The 20000-nt window shown below is 38.2% G+C and overlaps 1 protein-coding gene and 3 pseudogenes across 4 annotated transcripts in view; 2 read left to right on the top strand and 2 right to left on the bottom strand.

Moving 5' to 3' along the window:
- LOC111332589 (uncharacterized) overlaps nucleotides 1–20000 on the top strand; it is a 279730-nt gene that overhangs the window by 103002 nt on the left and 156728 nt on the right. The window lies entirely within an intron of this gene.
- Nucleotides 12007–15030, bottom strand: LOC148726802 (uncharacterized; annotated as a pseudogene). Its single transcript, XR_015990014.1, has 3 exons — nucleotides 14383–15030; nucleotides 13430–13481; nucleotides 12007–12824 (listed from the first exon to the last, which is right to left on the bottom strand). The product of XR_015990014.1 is annotated as an uncharacterized LOC148726802 (transcript).
- Nucleotides 16689–20000, top strand: part of LOC111343246 (neural cell adhesion molecule 1-like) — a 29597-nt pseudogene continuing 26285 nt past the window's right edge. The window contains exon 1 of the transcript XR_015989601.1: nucleotides 16689–17062. The product of XR_015989601.1 is annotated as a neural cell adhesion molecule 1-like (transcript). The remainder of the gene's footprint in view (nucleotides 17063–20000) is intronic.
- LOC148726801 (uncharacterized) overlaps nucleotides 18400–20000 on the bottom strand; it is a 1821-nt pseudogene continuing 220 nt past the window's right edge.

The following is a 20000-nucleotide window of genomic DNA, read 5'->3' as shown; positions in this document are numbered from 1 at the left end:
CTCGCTCCATGTACTCGCGCTGGGTAACGCAACCGTATTCTTTTTTTTCCGTTCTTGAGCATGTGAGCTTTTCAAAACCTTTTAGAATACGGGGTGGTTGTAAGTTTTTATAGAGCAAAATATTGCTCGAACCTTTGATTTCTTTTTGCTGAAGAAAAAGTGCAAAATTGATTGGGAGGTAAACTTCAGCTTGTTTGAGGACAATACAAGGGAATTCAAATGGATGTCGCTAGGTTATATACTTCCTCTTTCTGTTATTTGACTTCTGATCAACCATCGTTCTCATTTACAAATTAGAAGACCGCTTTGGCAAACGATTGAGAAATATAAAAGAATCTACAACTTAGGCCAAAGACAATAGTCACGTGTTCGTGGAGAAGAAGGAAGAGCCAACTAGAAAACCATGAAATTAATTTATTGTGCCTGAATTGATTTATCTATGTACCGTGAGGTCTACTTCTTCTTGTGTATATGTTTGTGAACTTTCAAATCCAGGTAGCAAAATTTTTAAAAGCCTTAAATATTTTTGACGGCCTGTCTGTTACCTTCCATGGGTTCAAACCTTTCGAATATGGATTGCAATAAACTAAAATCACTCATTCAAAGCGTGATATCTAAAAGTGTCACAATCAATATTTGGTTGAACTTGGATTTGTGTTGGATATACACTGCTATGTTTTTGAAGTTAGCTTGTTTAAAGTTGCTGAATCCCTTTTTATGGTTGCGGAGATCCAAAAGAGGATGATGTCTCTGTTAGTGTCTATCTTCTACTGATGATTGGTTTCTTTTCACTTAAGTATCTTTAAGAAAGCTAGATCAGTATAGGTTTTTCCATTTGTAGTTCCTTGTAAGCATTATATTGTGTATTCGAATTCCGCGGATGAGATGCAGGTTACATAGGAACTCAACTATAGCGGACTCATTGTGATGTCTTTCCAGTTTATTTAATTCGATTAATAGATGTCAGGGCAGGAGCTAAACATTGTAAAAGCGAAATTTTACCCCAATTGTCAGTCAGATGGCAATCTGATCGGCCAATTTGTTGCTGTTCTCGATAAGAGTTCAGACAGCCGTCGATACTGTGGTAAAAAACAAATTGACATTTGTTTAGGGTGGTCTGTGCTCTAATCGACAACGAAATTCGTCATCTCAGAGGTAAAAATTTGGTAGATCGCCCAAGGCCGAAGATGAGTCTTTAGTTGTTCTAAAGACTAACTAGACTAAAATCTCAGAAACTATTAATGATTTCATCTCCCATCTTGGATTTCAAAATTAATGAACACTTATGCAAACATTCAAACCTGCAGTTAAAAATCACCCTGAATGATAGGGGTGGCTCTTAACTACAAGTTTGTTGATAACAAAATCTTCAAGCCACCCCAAACTTCAGTCCCTCGACCTCAGTGGAACCCCAGTGGGCATCAAGGTTTTTTTTTCCGTTTGTAGAAAACTTTTGTTGTCGAGAACAGTAGATGTAAACATCCCCAAAATGCGTAATAGCTGATTTTTGAGCTTCGTTCGCACTAGGTTGCGGAACATTTGGCTTGATAACTTACTTGCCGCATAATCAAAGAGAAGGGTACTTGGGTAGCAAAGGATTAAATAAAGATTTAAGACATTTTCGGAGGGGGGGGGGAGGGGGGATGAAAAAGAACTCCATATCTCCTACGATTATTCCAATCTCAGACCTTCCAACCTTGATGACATAGCCCTACAGTCATGGTAACGTTGTTGAATTAAGAGTGGACCAATGAAACGCATGAAAGTAGTCATTTTAAGGTTATTCCAACTTAAAGGGATCTCAACCACTGAGATAATTAGATTCGGAAGTGAGCTAAATTTTGATACTCTTTCGTATTTGAATGAGAATCAATTCGGTCAGGGTTAGAGGTGTGACTGAAAGCTTCTTGCTTCTACTCGGGTTAGAGAACAGAACACGTCATCAGAATAAAATGTGCAACATATAAGGTTAGTGGTAACCTTGAAACATGAAAATCTGTGATTTGGAAATGTGCCCACAATAACTAGTTATATATTTTAGGTTTAATTAACTGAAATGTGTAAACCACTGCTAACTCACATGTATGTTAACTTTAGTTGGCAATATAGAAATGTGAAAATATGAATTGAGGTGGAAATATGCAAATAAGTCTTTAGCTTACTCCTATCCATCTCAGCTTGGTAGGTTGGAAATTTAGAAATATAGAAATTTGGAAATGTGCAAATTAGTCTTTAGCTTACTCACATCTACTGTATTTTAACTTGGTAATCCGGATGTGAAGAAATTTGGAAATCTAGAAATATGCAAACTTATTCTTTAGCTTACTCACTTTTATCTCAACTTAGTAGTCTTAAAATGTGGATATCGGCGGAGTTTCCATTGTTGTGGCATCTTGGAATTCTCCAGGATGTAGTTAAAGAGTTCGATGAAAGGTGCAAAGTATTTCAGCTGTTCCTTGATTGCACTTGCTGGGATATTATCGTAGCCTGTTGCCTTGCTCGTTTTGGCTTTCTTTCCACCGCTCTTGAACGAAATCTCAGTGTGAAAGAGCTTCAAACTAGACTTGGTTTTCGGCCAAGACCAAGCTCGCTTAGCGCACCTTGTCTTTCGAATACAAATTTGAAGCAAAATCAATCGCTCTTGCCTAGACTTCTTGAGGTGTTGCAAAAGTAAGAGCGACTGAAATCTTGAGACCTGGGTTTGTTGCTTAAGAAGAGCCTCTCTATGGGTACCCACAGCCTTCGTTTCCGTCACGATTTTTTCGCAAATCTTCGTTTTTTATTGGGAGATCTTGGTTTTTCGGATTGAAATGGCCTAAACGTTTCTTCATTTTTTCGACTTAGGTCTTGAATGGAGCTAAAAATCTTAAGTCGATGATTTCTCCCAATAAAACCAGTAAAAACAACAAAGTTGACCAGAATTGTTGGTCAGTGATATGCTTACCCTAGCTTTTAAGCGTTTCTCAAGAGCTAGCAAACTTAAGCTTCCCTGCTCACATAACGTCGTTCGACACCACCACACCTTTAGAGACGGCGTTTCGGTATCTTTTGAGTTGATGATATATAGAGAATACTTGAATTCTAAGTCAAAATTCACCATAAATAAATTGTATACTGCAGACCGCGAGGTTACGAATGAAATCGAAACCATTGGTTGTGGGTTCTCATTGACGTCGTTGATGTCATTAACAATTATATTATCAGTGGATTATTTTTGTCGTTTCAGGCTTTTAATAGCATCTTATGGTCTCGCGGCAGCGACTGTAAACGAACTTTCGACACCGTTATCAAAATCGCAGTGAAATATGGTGAATGCGAAAATTCAGAAGTAACAGATATTTTCTGTAGTGTTTACGAGTTTTGACAGTTTTATATCTGAGTGTTCAATTTGATCACGCAAATTTTGGTCAATTTTCAGATCTTCGCTTCAATCTTGAGATCTTCGTTTTTTCCGCGGTGATCTTCGCGTCTTCGATTTCTTTGGAAATACCCACAGAGGCTCAAAGAACAAGAAAGCAAACCGCCAGGAATACTAGAGCCATAGCTTCATTCTATCAATTAATTTTAGAATTTGCCGCCGATTTGATTTGATCGTAATCATGATTGATGAAAGGTTCATCTTGAGTATTTTAGCCAGTATAAACATGGTACGAGTGTACCAAGGTTTAGTCAGTCAACGTTTACCTCGGTTAATGCCCAAGTGTAAACACAGTATAAGATATTCCGAAAGAAAAAAAAAAATAGGTATCACTGGGAAACTAGGATCAAAATTGGGTCAAAAAACTGTTATCACTTGTATTTGTATTGTTTTGTATTTAATATTTCCTCCATTTCAACAAATTAGAATCTAATAAATAATTATAAGAAAGATAAGAGGATGGAGAAGGGCATACCTTATTATAGGAATATAACGAAGCATGTTAATAACGCGAACAAAATTTACGCGTCATAAAATTAACGCGAATTTTCCAAAAGTTATGTTTACATACATTTAATTAACGCGAATTTCCGAGCGGTACGTTGCGTAATTAAGACGTGAATTTAATATTTTTCGCACTCATTTCATTAGAAAACAACAACGGCCAACAACAAAATTTGCTCTTTATTTCCGGCAAAAAACATAAGATACTAAGGCATGAATGGATCCAGGGTTGGAATGCGCCCCTTCCTGGCGCTTTCTACTGCCTCCGTTATTCCTGCAGCTTTCCATCCATTCAAGATGATTTTCCTCCCCTTTTCGCCTTGCAGGAATTCATATATACTCATAAGTAGCTTGGCGTGGATTGGCTTCAGTGTTGAAAGCTTCAGGTCCACCTCGATTGTGGTGACATCTCTTTGCGGGTCTTTCTCCAATGTTTCAGTGATAGTGGATGTAAAATAGTCACTGAAACCACGCTTCTCCATCTTCTTGACAGATCCGTTTGTTGTTAGATCCAAAGGCTGTAACAGATGAGCCATGTTCTTTGGTACCGCGACAACGTTTATGTTTAGCCTTTCCAGCTCGCTCAAGACTTTATCTGTACTTTGTGCCTTAAACGCATGCCATACTAGCAATGCCTTTTGAGTTTCAGGGAGGTCTAACTCTTCTTTGACCTTAGTGACATACGGGTAAATTATTTTATTTACCAGAGCCATTGTTTCGGCTTCGTTACTCCAGTGCCTTTCATTGTAACTCAAACAGAACCCGGCTGGAAATTCGACATGCGGCAGTGAACGGCTTGTCTTACCAGTAATATTTGTCCACTTAACGTTTCCGCCAAAGTAACAGTAATTCCACGTTTGTCACTACTCCCATTTCTGGAGACATGCTTAGAACTCTTCTCTGCCATCGTGACGTTATCCGTGGGTACGAACTTAGACGGTGTTTGGTCAACATTTAGAATAAGTTCATCGGGAATTTCATCTTCAACTATAGCGGACACTATATCATGTACAAACGTTGCCTTTACTTCGAGCCAAGTTGCTTTAGTGATAGCAGGCCTTGACGAGGTTACAATCCTTCGAGTCAAGTTCATTCTCTGATACAGGGACTGTAACCAACCGTCGGTCATCACAAAATTTAAATACTGACCATATCTTCCAAGATCACTCTGAATGAGACCCATCAAAATGCCATAAATAACATGCTTGTTGATAGTCCCTCCTGCAGTCCTTGTGCTGACAATGAACGCTCGGAGCTTTCTGTAAAGCTCATCAGGCAGCAGTAAGGGTCTCCCTCTTCTCTCAGAGATTTGAATACAGTCACTCGAACTCGTCTTTTTCGCTTCAAGTCGATACTTCGCCACCCAGGGTCGTAGAGTGCAGTCAGGTTTGAGAAGTCTTGTCTAAACTGTTTTATAGCGTTTACGGTCCCATGGCTATTGGCATAATTGGCAATTTTAATTTTCTCATCTTCGCGGTAGATCTTTCTCTTTCTCTTGACTTGTGGCATAGACTGCACTTCTATGACTATGCTGACATATTCTGAATGAAAAAATCCAGATTCTTCACTGCTAGGAAGAATTATGCCTTGTGTATTTGATCCCTCTCTTGTGAAATACATTAGGATTGACATGTCTGGTGCATTTGCGCTTAAGTTGCGGCTTTCCCCGCTCATATAAAATTGAACAGAAGGATCGAAATCCACCAATCAAATGACATCTTGCACTTTAGTGGCTTTCCGTCTCGAAAACGGCATGTGTCCTCACAGGTTCACAAATTCCAGTCTTCACGTGTTCCCTCTCAGACCGGAAAACATTTTTGCAATTGAAGATAAAGGTAATCGCTGTACAAGCCTAAAGAGCTCGGTTCTTCATTTCAGTAGGCCAGTGAAATAATTAGTGGTACAAGTACGGATGAACCCGTTCCCACATTGAAATTCAGCACTGCTTTAAGAGGTTATCACGTGTATCGCACAAGCTGGAAATCATTTTTAAAGCAACAGCTCACGTTCAAGCAAGAGAAAGACAATAAACACGACCAGTTTGCAGTTGCTGGGCAAACAATATTGTCAGGAACCATATTTCCTTCTACGGTTGGACATATTCCAATAGAATTGAGCCGATATATTTGGCACGCACTGCAGAGAGAAGCTGTCATAAAAGGAGAGGTCACAGCGATAAAATATAAGCTATCTCCACTTGTTGAAGGTGGATTAGAAATACCTATTGCGATGACCGTGAAATGGGATGACAAAAATGCGATAGACATTTTGCGCAAGAAATTTGAAGAAGTGAGTTATCCCCTCGGAGAAGACGATCGGTACACTGATGAATCTAAGGACATTTTAAACTTAATATTAAATGATGATGCGTCAACCAACTCTGACGGTGACATGGAGGAATTGTAGCTTTGCTTATAATAAAGGTGTCTTTAAATAACGATGCTTTCAATTAGCGTCATTTTAATTAACAATGAGGTAAATTAAGATACATAAAATTAACGCGAATTTTTGAAATTCGCGTTAATTACATTCATTGTTAATTTCCTATAATAAGGTAATAATTATAGTAAGCTAATTAGATGCCCTTTACGTTAAATCACATTTTTTCACATAGTAAAAGAAGTGATACAAATATAACATACAAATAAGAGAGGGAATAGGAATCACACCTTAAACAACAAATACGTAAATAAAACATGGCCAGGGGAAGACATAAATCACTACTGAGAAACGTAATGCAAGAAAAGTGCTCTTTTAAAAAGCTTTTTAGTGGGCTTCTCACGCGTAGATATTGGAATATCATTCCAATAGTAGCACCCTATAACTGTTAGAAAGAACTTCCTTATATTTTTTCTGAAGGGGCTAGGGTCCAGGTGTTGCAAAGATGTAATTCTACTGGCATAATCATGGATCTCAGATACAAAAGAAAGTTTCTTGTCTGTAATATGATCGTAAAATAGTTGACACGTACCCAATTTAGTTATGTCAGGAAGCTTAACGAGGCCAAGGTCTACATAATAGGGAGTAACATAGTCACGAATTGGTACATCGTTGATGATTTTTATAGCTTTGTTTTGTAGCTGTACCAACTGAGATTATTGTTAATAGTTAACTGTGTCAAAAGCTTTCCTTAAGTCTAGAAATACAGATACATCTAGCCTACCTTCGTCAATAGCTTTAGTTATATCATCTACTAAGTCAAGCAAGCACTTAGTTTTAGCTTTACTAGCTCTAAAGCCAAACTGGTTCGATACAAGAATATTTTTTGTCGTGAAATGAAATATCAATTGATTAAGAATGCATCTTTCAAATATTTTACTTAAGGCTGAAAGGACTGATATGGGGCGATAGTTGTTACATAGGGAGCGAGAGTCCGGTAAATAAATTTACAAATTATCGCCCTCAGCTTGTCGGTGATGCTTAGGCCTAGCCGATGCGCATTTTCTATCTTCCGCTTCATATCAAGTTACTCAGCTAAAATATCTCCGATTTTCTGAAGGCAGTCCTCCCCAGTCCAGGAGACTCCGAGATATTGTGGAACCTCCTGTTGTATTCACGCCAATATAACGCTCGATGGACAGGAGTCGCTCGTTCATCGCTCCAATTTGTGGGGCTTGATTTTGGATGCTACTTTCAATTTCTTCGATTTTGCAGTTGGCATCATGGAGTCCCCCTTGACTTCTTCGTAGTTCTGGTCGGTTTATTGTGAGTCTTGCTGAGGTGTTGTTCAAGGACAACTCGTTGAGTCAAACTTTTGCTTTCAAGGTGGCTACATCGGGAAAAATCCTGTCTTGGCCTTCGCTCAATTCTATGAGCGATTCTCTGACAAATGCTTCGAAGTCGTCTGTGTCAGTAGAATTTTTTTGTTTCCCTGTCTTGTGAAACATATTAATACTTAAAAACTGACATGTAATAATCAATAAGTTTGAAGATTAACCAAAAATGAAAAAATGCAAGTTTTAGCCATTCTCACCGAGAGTTTCAGAATTTGCGACCATCTTGCTCGATGTCTGCTAACCTATCAGTGTGTTATAATCGCTCTTATGAACTACCTCGTCAATGAAAAATCACTAAATCTTTCAGATTGAAAGAAGAAGCAAAGCATCTGTTTGAAAATTTCTTTAGAAAAGTGGAGTGAAGCAACAATATGGCCTCGGTGAATAATTCCAACGTTGATTTTTCTGCTTATATTAGGCTTTTCATCTGGGGCAAGAAACCTTTAGGTACATCAGATTGTTGGCCATAGAGGACGCTTACATAATTTAGCTTGTGCAGTTTTTATCTTTTGCTCCTGCATACGATGTTCCAATAAGGAAGTATTTTGAAAACCAGTGGCCAAATTACTAGAAACTTGATTGACAATGGAACATTAAATCTCTTCTTTAATGGTTTAACATGTAATACGAGAGAACATTTTGTTCATTGCTTGTGTTATATGTTACAATAACAAGTAAAGGCGCACTTACTCACTTACCTACTACTTAGGATATGGTCGACCTTTGCAATTGTCTTTTTGGTGGAAAAATGGTTTGTTTATGGTCTAGTTGAAGCATAACCACCCCAAAAGTTATGGATTGTGCTATGCTGTAAAATCTGTTCTGTTTTTGAATAATCTAACCATAAACTAACTGATTGAAAAGGACAATGATTTTTGGGCAAATTTATTAGGTATCAAATCTGACCCCACAAATGAAGCCTCTCTACAATTTTAATGTCGAGTTGTTGGTCTTTGCAACTATGTAAGGACTTTTTCGAAATTTCTATAGGTTGCTCAGCAATTTTTCTGTAAGATTGTTTATCATTGTGGCAGATCACAGTTTTCTTGGTTATTATTGTGGGACTCTACAGGCCAAATTTCATGGCAATCTGTTAAGTTTTTGTACCCTAACAGTTGCTTTTTGGAACACATCATCAACCCCAACGTTTGGCAAACCTTTCAGGCCTTTAAGTGACAACATGTCAAGTTATGTCAATAATCTGAGTATATGTACTAGAAATGCCAATCACTACTCGAAACACAGAAATGTCCTTTGATGTCTCAGGAGACTCTCAGAAAAATCACATTTTGCGGAAAACTATCTAGCAGTTGCGTATGGGAGGCCAAAACATTCAAAAGTGGTATGAAATCATGATTGATGATTGAGATTATCGATTGGTGATCGAGAACAACGATCGCTATGGTTGAGAATCACGATTGGTGATCGAGAATGAAGATCACTATGATTGAGATTAACGATTGGTGATTGAGAATGACGATCGCTATGGTCCAAAACACGATCTATGATTGAAAAAACAGATTGGGGATCGAGAATACCGATCGCTATGGTCCAGATGATGCGATCGAGAATATTGACTAATGGTTGAGAATATCAATTGGTCATATTGGCAAGGGATAAAAAAACTATGACTTATAGGAAGCAGTAAAGCCCAGTTAACTCTGGGCTTTATTCTCTGATCCAAATGGCGGCCGCCCATGACCTAGATTGTCAAGATTTAGAGGAGTTTCTGTACTCTATGAGGCAATGCTTCGATGAGGTGGAGAAAGAGCTCAATGATAAAAGTAAATCTATTTACTTTAGACTATTTACTTATAAATCTATTCCTTTAGACTATTTAGAGAGTAGGCTAGAGGATCATTTCCAAGTTGTTTATGCGATAGCAATTGCAATACAGAATACCAGTGATTCATGCAGTGATGAACTGAAGCAACTCGAGGAAGACCTGCTCTCGGTTTCACAAAGCCTGCTGCAGGAAATCCACACCACTAAGATTCAAAGAGAAATAAACGAGAGAAGATCACCTGCTTGGGTTCCTAGTAAAGAAGCTAGTACACGAGGGAGGCCCAGGTTTAGCATTACTAAAGAAAAAATCGAAACTCTCAGACAAACAGGGATGAATTGGAAAGGAATAGCAGCTTTGCTTGGAATAAGCGAGAGTACCTTGTACCGACGTAGACAAGAGTTTGGCCTTCATGAAAGCTTTGTGGAAATAACTGATGAAGAACTTTATACTGTCGTTGAGGAATGTTGAGCCAGACACCTTATGCTGGCGAGTTCTATGTGAGTGGTGGACTGCAAGCTCGTGGTATTTTTGTTTAAAGACACCGCATAAGACGAATTCTTAGTAAAATTGATCCTGTTGGTAGAGCACTGTGTAGGAGATCTGCAATTCAAAGGAGGCAATACAATGTAAAAGCTCCCAATCAACTCTGGCACATGGATGGAAATCATAAATTAGTGAATTGGAGGTTTGTCATACACGGATGCACAGATGGGTATATCAGGGCAATAGTCTGTCAAAAGTGTGCAACAAACAACTTAGCATGTACAGTTTTAGAATTTTTCATCAAGGGTACCCATGATTTTGGGATACCTCTACGTGAGAGAGGAGACCATGACGTTGAAAATGTTGAAGTTGCAAGGTTTATGGTTGAGAATCGAGGTGATAGTCAAAGTAGCTTCATAGCAGGAAGAAGCGTGCACAGTGTCCGTATGGAGGAACTTTGGCGGGAGATGAATAGGGTGGTCATTGCATTTTACAAGGATATCTTCCATTTCTTGGAAGACCCATTTTTGCTTGACTCAAAATATGAGTTAGATCTGTTTGCTATACATTACATCTACCAACCAAGGATCAATGCATCACTTGAGCAATTTGTAGAGCAGTGGAACTTTCATGGGATACGTACTGCAGGATACCATTCCCCAATGGCATTGTGGCATACTGGTACTTTACAAAGTATGGATGATGCAGTGATTGATTGCAAACCAGAATCTTATGGCATTGACTTTGAGTCAAGTATTTCAGAGATGAATGGTGCTGTTGATATTGTTGTTCCTGAAAACCAAGTCCAACTGACTGAACAAGAAATGGCAGTTCTAAGGACCCATGTGCCAGATCCCTTAGAGGATGATGGGAACTCTGGATTTGATCTTTTCATCAGTGTTTGCGATGTTGTCAAATCAGTAAACAACATGCCTTAGTTAAACTGTTTTGTTCATGAAAATCTTGTTAGTAAGGAAAAACACTTGGGGAAAGTTGCACCAACCCCAGTTTAACTGTTACTTTTTCTACACAGTCACTTAATAATAATATCCTTTTTTAATTTCTTTGACTGTTCTGGCATTGTTATGAGATGTGACTCTATTACTGGATTTTCTTATTAGTCATCATGCCATCAAAACTCGCTTATCTATCAGTGGATCTAAGAATAGAGAGGGGCCTGGGGTCTGCTTCCTTTGGACACTTAAAGATCTGCCACTGATGATAGCTCCTCTATTGCAGTGATTAGATTTTTTTTTTTCAGTTTCATTTTTATTTACATTTGGCCTTGGCCAAATGTGTTAGAAACTGCTGCAGTTTGATTTATGATTGGCTTATTGCTTCCCCCACTGTAGTACATGTATGTCCTGTCCAGATTGTGAAAGGGAAGCAGGTCTCAGGATTAAAATGTTTCATAAAGTTAAATGCACTAGAGCTCTTCCTACCACAGACTGTTACTTGTAAATTTGGATGCGTTGAAGTTGTTTGAGACAAGGCCAAGAAAAGGGAAGTTGGAAAAGTAGGAATTTGGGAGTCTGTTTCTTTGTTTGTATTTTTTTACATTTTGGAATTTTGCTTCATGACAATGTTCAAAGATATATGATGGCACACGTATTTAATCATGTGCATGAAAAGTTTACCAGAAACAAAAAAATATATATATATAAAAATAACAGAAACCATTCTGAATTCCACCATTCAAGCTTTTCCCACCTATCAGCATGGTAACGATTGAAAAGTCCAAGGTCCATATTGGGTTTGTTATTACGTTTTTTTTTTATTAACTTAAAACAAGAAAAGGAACTTTTCCATTTTGCACAATTTTTCTAGTCCTGTGATTTTATACAACAATGATGAAACAATATTGTTATTTGTCCTGGTAAATTAATCAGAATATCAGGAATTTAGAATCATAATTATGAATTACAGTAATTTAAATATACTGGTACATATTTGTTTAGTTTTGCAAGAACTCAACATATGAAAAACATATGAAATGATAATGCAATGCCAAAAGCTCAAAAGAAATAACAAATATTCAGTGACAATTGTCATTTGTGTTTCTTAGTTTTCTCTTGTAAAGCTATAACCAACTTGTGTTGTGTTTCATAAATTCAGCTAACCTTTCTCAGGCAATAGACATCTAAACAATTTTGTGAAACTTAGAACAAAGTCAGCTGTGCTGTGTAATAATTGTAGAAATGGTTTCTGCAAAAGCCCTTCTCAGGTTTTTGTGACTCCAAATAATTAGCGGTAGAAGGACTGTCTTGAAAGTGAATGTAAAATGCAGTTTGCTAATAATCCTCTCATGGCATGCTCTCTTGGCTGGGGTTTTCAGTGACTCACAGCAGCAGAACTGGCACATTGGAACAAGCGAGTCAAGGGTGGCAGCAAGGGAAATGGGGTCTGGACACAAATTGTTTTTTTACTAATCCCTCTCCTACATTGCTTAGAGATCGCAGGTCTTCAAATGAAAACCCAACCAACTGAGCTGAAAGGCAGGCTAAGAAGACATTCAAGTAAACACCTAAATTATGTCAAAAGACCATGCTTGGTCTTCTTTCATGATATTAGTAAATTCTTCTACCAAAGCTGGATACGATTCATACGTAGTTGGTAGCTCTAGCAGTGGTACACATTTGCGAGCCACAAGGCGTCGTTGGAGACCTTCCAAAGAAGTGAAGGAAACCTCAATGACTTTACCTGATTGCCTGAGCAGGTGTGGCCTGTTGTGACTGGATGGTGTGACTTGACTGGGTCACCTGGGTAGGTTGCATGGTTTGACCTAATTGGGTTGTCTGTACACGTTGGACCTGTTGCAGCTGGATGGTGTCGCCTGAGTGGTTTAGCTGTTGGATTCCTGTTGTAAAAAATTAAAAATTATATAGTACAATTAGCATCCAGTATTCCATCAGAACCTGTAACCTAGCTGTTATGCCTGTACAGTTGTAACAACTGAGAGTTACCCTACAAATGGTAAGTACTATATCAGAAAAGGTACATAATGTTTACCCATGTGCGGTCTTGTCACATCTGTATCCAATTATGGAGTAGTTACTAAATTCATAGTCTAACCTTGTTAATGCAATAGTTATCACTACTCGATAAGTCGGAAAAAAAAAAGAAAACTAGTACAATGAGACCATTTCACTGCAGTCTTACGTAAAAACACACACACATACAAGGCCCCACAAACAAGATTGGAGCAACATTTAATAAAAAAAATAATACTACTCAGCACTCTGCTCTTGATTAGAGCACTCCAATGAGTTTTTACACAGTTTACAACTGAAGAAATAATTATGCAACCCTCCATAATCTCATTTCCAGAGACTTTATGTACAAACACTTGACTGTGGTTAAGTTATGGGCTGAGCAAATACAACCTCCTTACTGTCGACCCAGTACTTCAAATTTTTTAAGTAGAATGAAAATCACATTGTTTAATTCATGGCTTCTTTTTACCTGGGTAGTCTTCCTGTTCATGGCTTATGTCAACCTTTTCATCTTCACTTAACTATAATAAAAATACTCCAGCCTTACTAATAATGACAACTTACACAACAAATAACCTACTAAAGGAAAATTGTAACAAAAAATAAACAATAAATAGGAAAACTAAACAGATATGCTGTCAAGAAAAATGACCCTATAGAGTCTAGAAAAAGTTCCTGGGGGGGGGGGGGGGGGTGAAGAGAGGAGGGAAAATATGACATAAGCAATAAGCAATGCGAAATGGTCATGCCAATGTTGCCTGTGCTGACAAGTAGCAAAAGTGTGATCGTGTACTTAAAAAAGTGGAATGAATCCCTAGCTACTGAAAGATTACACTAAGTAATACAAGCCATATAAGTGTGGAGACGTCGCAAGTGTCATGACGTCATTTGCAATAGAGCTTGTGGTAAAAAGAATCACAGGCATCCTGAATAAGTCTTCCAGCCCACACCACTGCCAACCAAAGTTTATAATTTAGATTTGTGTCAGACTGATCGATCAATGCATATCAACAAATTTGGATTGTAAAGTTTTATGACATCGTGTGTAACCCAACTATTGACCATGCAGTCTAGAAAGTCAAGAAAGTTGGAGAGTGCCAAAGGGAGGCACGATTCTCCAATAAATCCACTAGGACTTTCCTCCCATAAGCCCCTCCCCCCCTCCCCACTACCAACACCAACACTTCAGGTTCTACACTTGATGAAGTTAGAGCTGGATGTTGACATGCCTTTCCCTTGGGCTAATTATTCTTTCATAAAAAATATACTGTTAATTCTCCCACTCCATAAGGTGGGGGGTAGCTTGGGTGGAAATTTCGGATCTGTTTTGTCTCGCTTAGGGTGTGCTGGGCAAAACCCTAATATTTTAAGGCATACAAGAGAGAAATAGAGAGAATTAAATTAGAATTTATATTATCTTACCCGATATCTCTTATTAAATCTCTCAACGCTACAAATGCTACTGTCGAAGATTTCTTCGAAAGGTCGCAGGTAAATTGGTTTTTCTGTAAACACTCCGTTAACCATTACTCCATTTAGATCTTGTCCTTGTGCAAGAGAAGGTTTTACAAGACTTGTGTGAATCGGCATAAGGATCTTAAAGTCCACGAGCGGTGAGATTTTTTCATTAAATGCTCCTCGTAGAGGGGCCTCAAATACACACGCGGACCACTCTTTCTGCACTCGGAAACCGGAAATCACGAAACCGTTTTTCCATCAACCACACTCGCTTCTTTTGACTAGGAACCTTGTTTACATTAGGACCAGGTAGAAATATCACATCTCGCAAAAATGATCCTTTGACAACGGACTTTCCTTTTCCTTTCCCGCGGAAAGTGTTAGAACTTGGATGAAACTGTCTTCTAAAACTTGGCATATAAGAACGGCGGACGGAAGAGCTTTGATTTAATGTAGAAGCTTCTGATTGCTTTTCCGTGTCGCTGCCGAGGAGTGTGGAAAGTTCCGATGCTTTTTTTTTTGTAGTTCTTGTAGTATTCGCTCTCCCTTTCCAGCATCACAAGATGAGTTCGACGCTATGCTTTCAAGTTCTTCGTGGCGCGAAAAATTCATATACTAAATCATGTAAGCTTTAGCTTTTTATCCCTCGCCAATATGATCAATCGATATTCTCAACCCATTGGTCGATATTCTCGATCGCCACATTTTGGACCATAGTGATCGGTATTCTCGATCCTCAATCTGTTTTTTCAATCATCAATCGTGTTTTGGACCATAGCGATCGTCCTTCTCAATCACCAATCGTTAATCTCAATCCTAGCGATCTTTATTCTCGATCACCAATCGTGATTCTCAACCATAGTGATCGTTGCTCTCGATCACCAATCGATAATCTCAATTATCAATCGTGATTTCAAACCACTTTTGAATGGTTTGGCCTTCCATAGTTGCGTGTGACTGACCTTAATTTCATTTTGCTTGCGTGAGATTTCGATTTCAAGATTTAGCAGATTGAGCTAGATGCAACAGAACCTCTGATGGGTGCAAATCGAGCATGAGAAGTAAAGATTGCATAGACCCCAAATTCTTATCCATATCGGCCAGACTTAACTTTTATTTCTTGCTTTTACAACCAGGCTTCTATTGGCTTTCTTTCAAGGACTCTTCCTTTTTATCTCTCTCTTTTTACACTCTAGTTTTGTATGCAGACGAATAGCAAAGATCACCTTATGCAACTGAAATCAGTCCAAGCTACTCCTGTTTGATGCGAAGAACAGTTAAGAGCTTACACTTGACATTTTATAATCGGCTATTCACACTGTGGTGGGCAAAAAAATCAAATACCAGAGTTACGGAGCCAATACATATAGTTGATTCAGCTATAGTTAATATGCGTTGTGATGTTGATTTACAAGGCCATAACTAAGGACCAACTAAGGACATAACACATTGACAGCTACAACACTTGCTACAATTCGTTAAAATTTTCAGAAAAGCTTGTCCTTTTTAATAATCTATTGAGTGTCAACATAAGTATTTTAAAGGGAGAGTGTCAAAGGGTTTTTCTTTGATTTCCATTCATAATTTTGATCATTTTTAGAAAGGTTTTACACTTTTAAGTGCATTTCATTTCAAACTTTTCTTCTAGTTCTAGAGAAAGAATGTTTTCCGAATTAAGAGTCTAGAGCTTTGTTTATAAAATTTGTTAGAAGCAGAAGATTGGGTGTCGTGATGATGGATCTCAGGAATATCTTGTAAGAGTTCCTGAAAGCTGCATAGTGCATTTCTGTCTAATGTCAAACATCAAAGTAGTTATAAGTTCATGGTTGGAGAATGGTAACGGCGAAATACGGACATTAGTTAATGGCGGAATGGCATGCTGGTTACGATCAGAAAAATAAATAAAACGAAGAGCAAAGTTTTGGAGCCCAAGAAGCTCGTCAAAGTACGATCCACGTGCTTGGCCCCAACAGTATCAGACCATAGGTTGGGTATGGTGCAATAAGAGAATAATATATATTTAAAAGAGGGTGTGTTTTGGTACAAAATATTGGTCAATCTAATAGTTTGGCTAATTTTTATTGCCATATGGTCAGATGATTATCGATTGAAATTCCTAGAAATGTCACAAATTCTTAGATATTGTCACAAATTCCTATATATATCACCAAGCTCCAGTATCATGACTGAAGAAAATGAATAAGTAATAAAGTCAAGACACTTTACATTGCTTGGAGGTCAAGGTTTGAAACTGGTTCTTCCTTTCTTTTAGCTGGTGTCTCTTTTACTTCACCTTTTGCTGGAAGTAATATAACAGCAGGAGTTGGTTCCTCCTTGAACATGTCATGGACCTTCCAAGGAGATTTTAGTATAATTACTTTTACTTTCTTGGCATTCCCTTATCAAATCAACATCGATAACCAAGACAAGCTAGCAGTGATACAAAAAAATGGAGTGTTAGTAATCAATCGAGCATATGCTGGACGTCTCAATGGTAGTTGGAATAAGCAGACAAACCCTGGTGAGGTGATGTTTAGTCTGAGCTCAATCCAAGCACAAGATAGCAGACTGTATGGTTGCCACATTCAACCTGCTAATTTCCTGAAAAACTCTGTTATTGACCCGGTGAACCTGGTTGTTATTGGTGAGTACTGGTATGATTGTGAAAAATTATCGTATAAATGAATCTAATCAGTCCAGCCCTGTCAAGGTCTTAGGACCGGTGTTAAAATTTATTTAAAATTTATCCTTTGTATGATTTGGAAATCATGATAATTGCCTTATTATAAAATTTTGAGGCAAGCTCAGCTCTCCATTTGAAAAAAGTTTCAATTGCAAAGCATGAAATTAAAGTTTTGGAACGCTTGAGAGATATTTCAAAACGTAAGATAGCTTTACCCATAAGTATTGTTGCTTCATGCTTCATAAATACGTTGATTAGACTGGCAAATTACCGTGAATCAATGAAGCTTTCATCACAACCTAATCGGTATTGATTTCCCGCTCAAACGCGTGAAGCTCTCGTGTAATGTTAGAAACGCTTGTGATCTTCCAGCTTTTATGAGATCACTTTGTAAATGCTGGCAATGTAAATAATGTCAATTTAAATATTTTTTTGTATTTGATTTGTTAGTGGGATAATTTTTTAAGGATAATTTCAAGTTTTTGTATATATACTTCTATATTATTTGATGTCGAGGCACATGTTTTCACGAGCGCAGGTGCTTCTAAATGTGGCGTGGTTAAATAAAATACCTACTGAATTGCAGTAAATGAACCAAACTTTGTTTAAACGATGGGAAACTCTGTTCAAAGCTACTTTAATGTATGTTTAATGTGCTTGACTCTAACCTCTAAAACATTTGGAGGTACATTTGCTTAAATTTGGTGGAATAAAAAAGGATGACTGTGCATCTTTAAGCCTCGAGTGTAATAGAAGACACGTATGTGAACTTAAAGATTTTCGAAAATCCAAGAATCAAAATTCCCTGGGTAATAGTAATGGTATGGGGGTAAAGATATGAAATATGTTGGTATTTTATTATTATTATTATTATTATTATTATTATTGTAATTACTATCATTGTTATTATTAATAAAAATAATAATCCTTTATCTACCATAATCACTAAAAATTTACAAAAATCATGTTAAAAGGCTTAAAATGTCTGATAAAAATCAAAGAAAGGCTATTGGATACACGCTTCGGTTAGTGACGATGATGACAATAACAATAATAATCATAATAATTCGGTTCTCTGGGATCAGACTCGTATCAGACCCAGACTAAATTTGATAACAAAAACGACCTACATATAAAAATCGCGAAAGCAACTACCAGTTCGTATTGAAAGAATTTCAGCAAACGTGCATCGAAATTATCCTTGTAAAAGTAAACTGCATTAAAATAATATATGAGAAGGGAAATGACACTCTTACTCTAAAAAACTCTGTAACTATAGAAACAAATTTTAAAAATGTCTAGCCTATATTTGCCATAGCATTGTCAATTAAAAAATCTGTGTCGAATGTTTCAAATGTTCTTCTCTTCTTTATTGTACCTCTTAAGCATAAGAGGGCGCATCCTAAGAGCGCAAAGGAGATTTTGGCTCTAATCCAGGACATAGTGGTAGTGTATGTTTCACATTTCTTAATGGATATGAATTCAGCTAAGCGTTTATGGTAAATTCTGCATTCAGTGCCCATCCCTCCGGTGATACTAAAGATCAGGGGCGTAAAGGATCCTTGCTCTATTTCCAATACTCTACTGGTATAATTTCATTTCTTCTCATTTTCGTGCTGTTGAAAGACTTGCTCAGGTGTCTTCTCACGATAGGAGTCAGCATAAGGGTGGAATACCCGGACATCAAAGTATGCAGACTTCTGTCGCTCCCAGAAACCTCTGGCTAGAATATCAAGACGAGCATTTTGGGAAGTATTAGCCCCATTATTCAAAATTTCTCCCGTAATCTGCTGCAGGGGAGGCTCGATTTCCACATCTTTAAATACGGTGCTAAGCAGTGCCGCCTCCAGGTCTCTGATCTCATTGTGGCGTTCTATCACAAATCCGCCATTTCTGCAGGTCATCGCATGGTCCACGTCAAAGATGTCACCACAGACGCACCGGTTTGGGATGTCAGAGAATTCCCAATTATATCAGCTCAAGGGTATCTCTAAATTTTCCTTTATTGAAATCGTATCCTAGGTCTTTTAACGAGATGACAGTGAGCCAACTGGAGGCACCTCTTTCTGATGCTTGTTCTTTCACTTTGAGCGAGTTCGGTGTCAACATGTTCTTTACCCTCACCTCAGATTCTTTCAGGGCCTCACGTTTCTTACCTATGGCCTAGGATTTTGCAGCATTGTTATCTGCTTCATCTGGAGTGTGGTGAACTTGATGTATGATACGCTGAGTCAGTGGTCCAGTAACAGTTACTGAGACTTCCTACTCTTGAGATGCCAATTCTACAGGGTTTGCGATACCAAGTCCACCCAAATGCACTGGGAGAGCAAGTAGGTTGCGCTCTTCTTCATGAATTTGATGATCTGTAATGGCAGGAATTAAAATATTTGCTATAGCATTCTCAAGTGGCTCAAGTAGATCACTTAGATCAGGTAGTGTTCTCAAGAAGTAGTTCCAGCGATGACGCAGTCCTACAGTGAATGCAGCATAGCGTGCCGGAGGTTGGGAAACGGCGAATTCCGCAAGCTTAATAACTTGCTTAACCCAGTCTTCTACTTTGTCTCCGATGTATCCTAAGAAGGCTCTAGATCTTAAAACTGCACCAAGGTGCTTGTGTTCTTCAGACGTCACGTTGATTTCAATGTCGGCAAACTCTGCCTTTGCAGCACTTTCTTTCTCCGGCCTGGTGATTAGCCAGCACTTTTTGGCATTCGGAAAGTAGCCTAGTCGAGGCCCACTTTCAGAGAGCACATTCCACCATTTTCTGACCTCAAGAAGTGAACCACTTCCAGCAAAATTGTCGGCAAACCAGCACTGCTTAGTTGCGCTTGAAACTTGTAGTTGTGTGATGAGTGGCTGGAGACTGATAGCGTACAGACTCATTGCCAGTGGATCCCCT

Source organism: Stylophora pistillata, chromosome 7 (genome assembly GCF_964205215.1).
Source record: "Stylophora pistillata chromosome 7, jaStyPist1.2, whole genome shotgun sequence".
Classification (NCBI taxonomy): domain Eukaryota; kingdom Metazoa; phylum Cnidaria; class Anthozoa; order Scleractinia; family Pocilloporidae; genus Stylophora; species Stylophora pistillata.
Note: the sequence above shows the minus strand (reverse complement) of the source record. Positions and strands in the feature narration are given on the sequence as shown.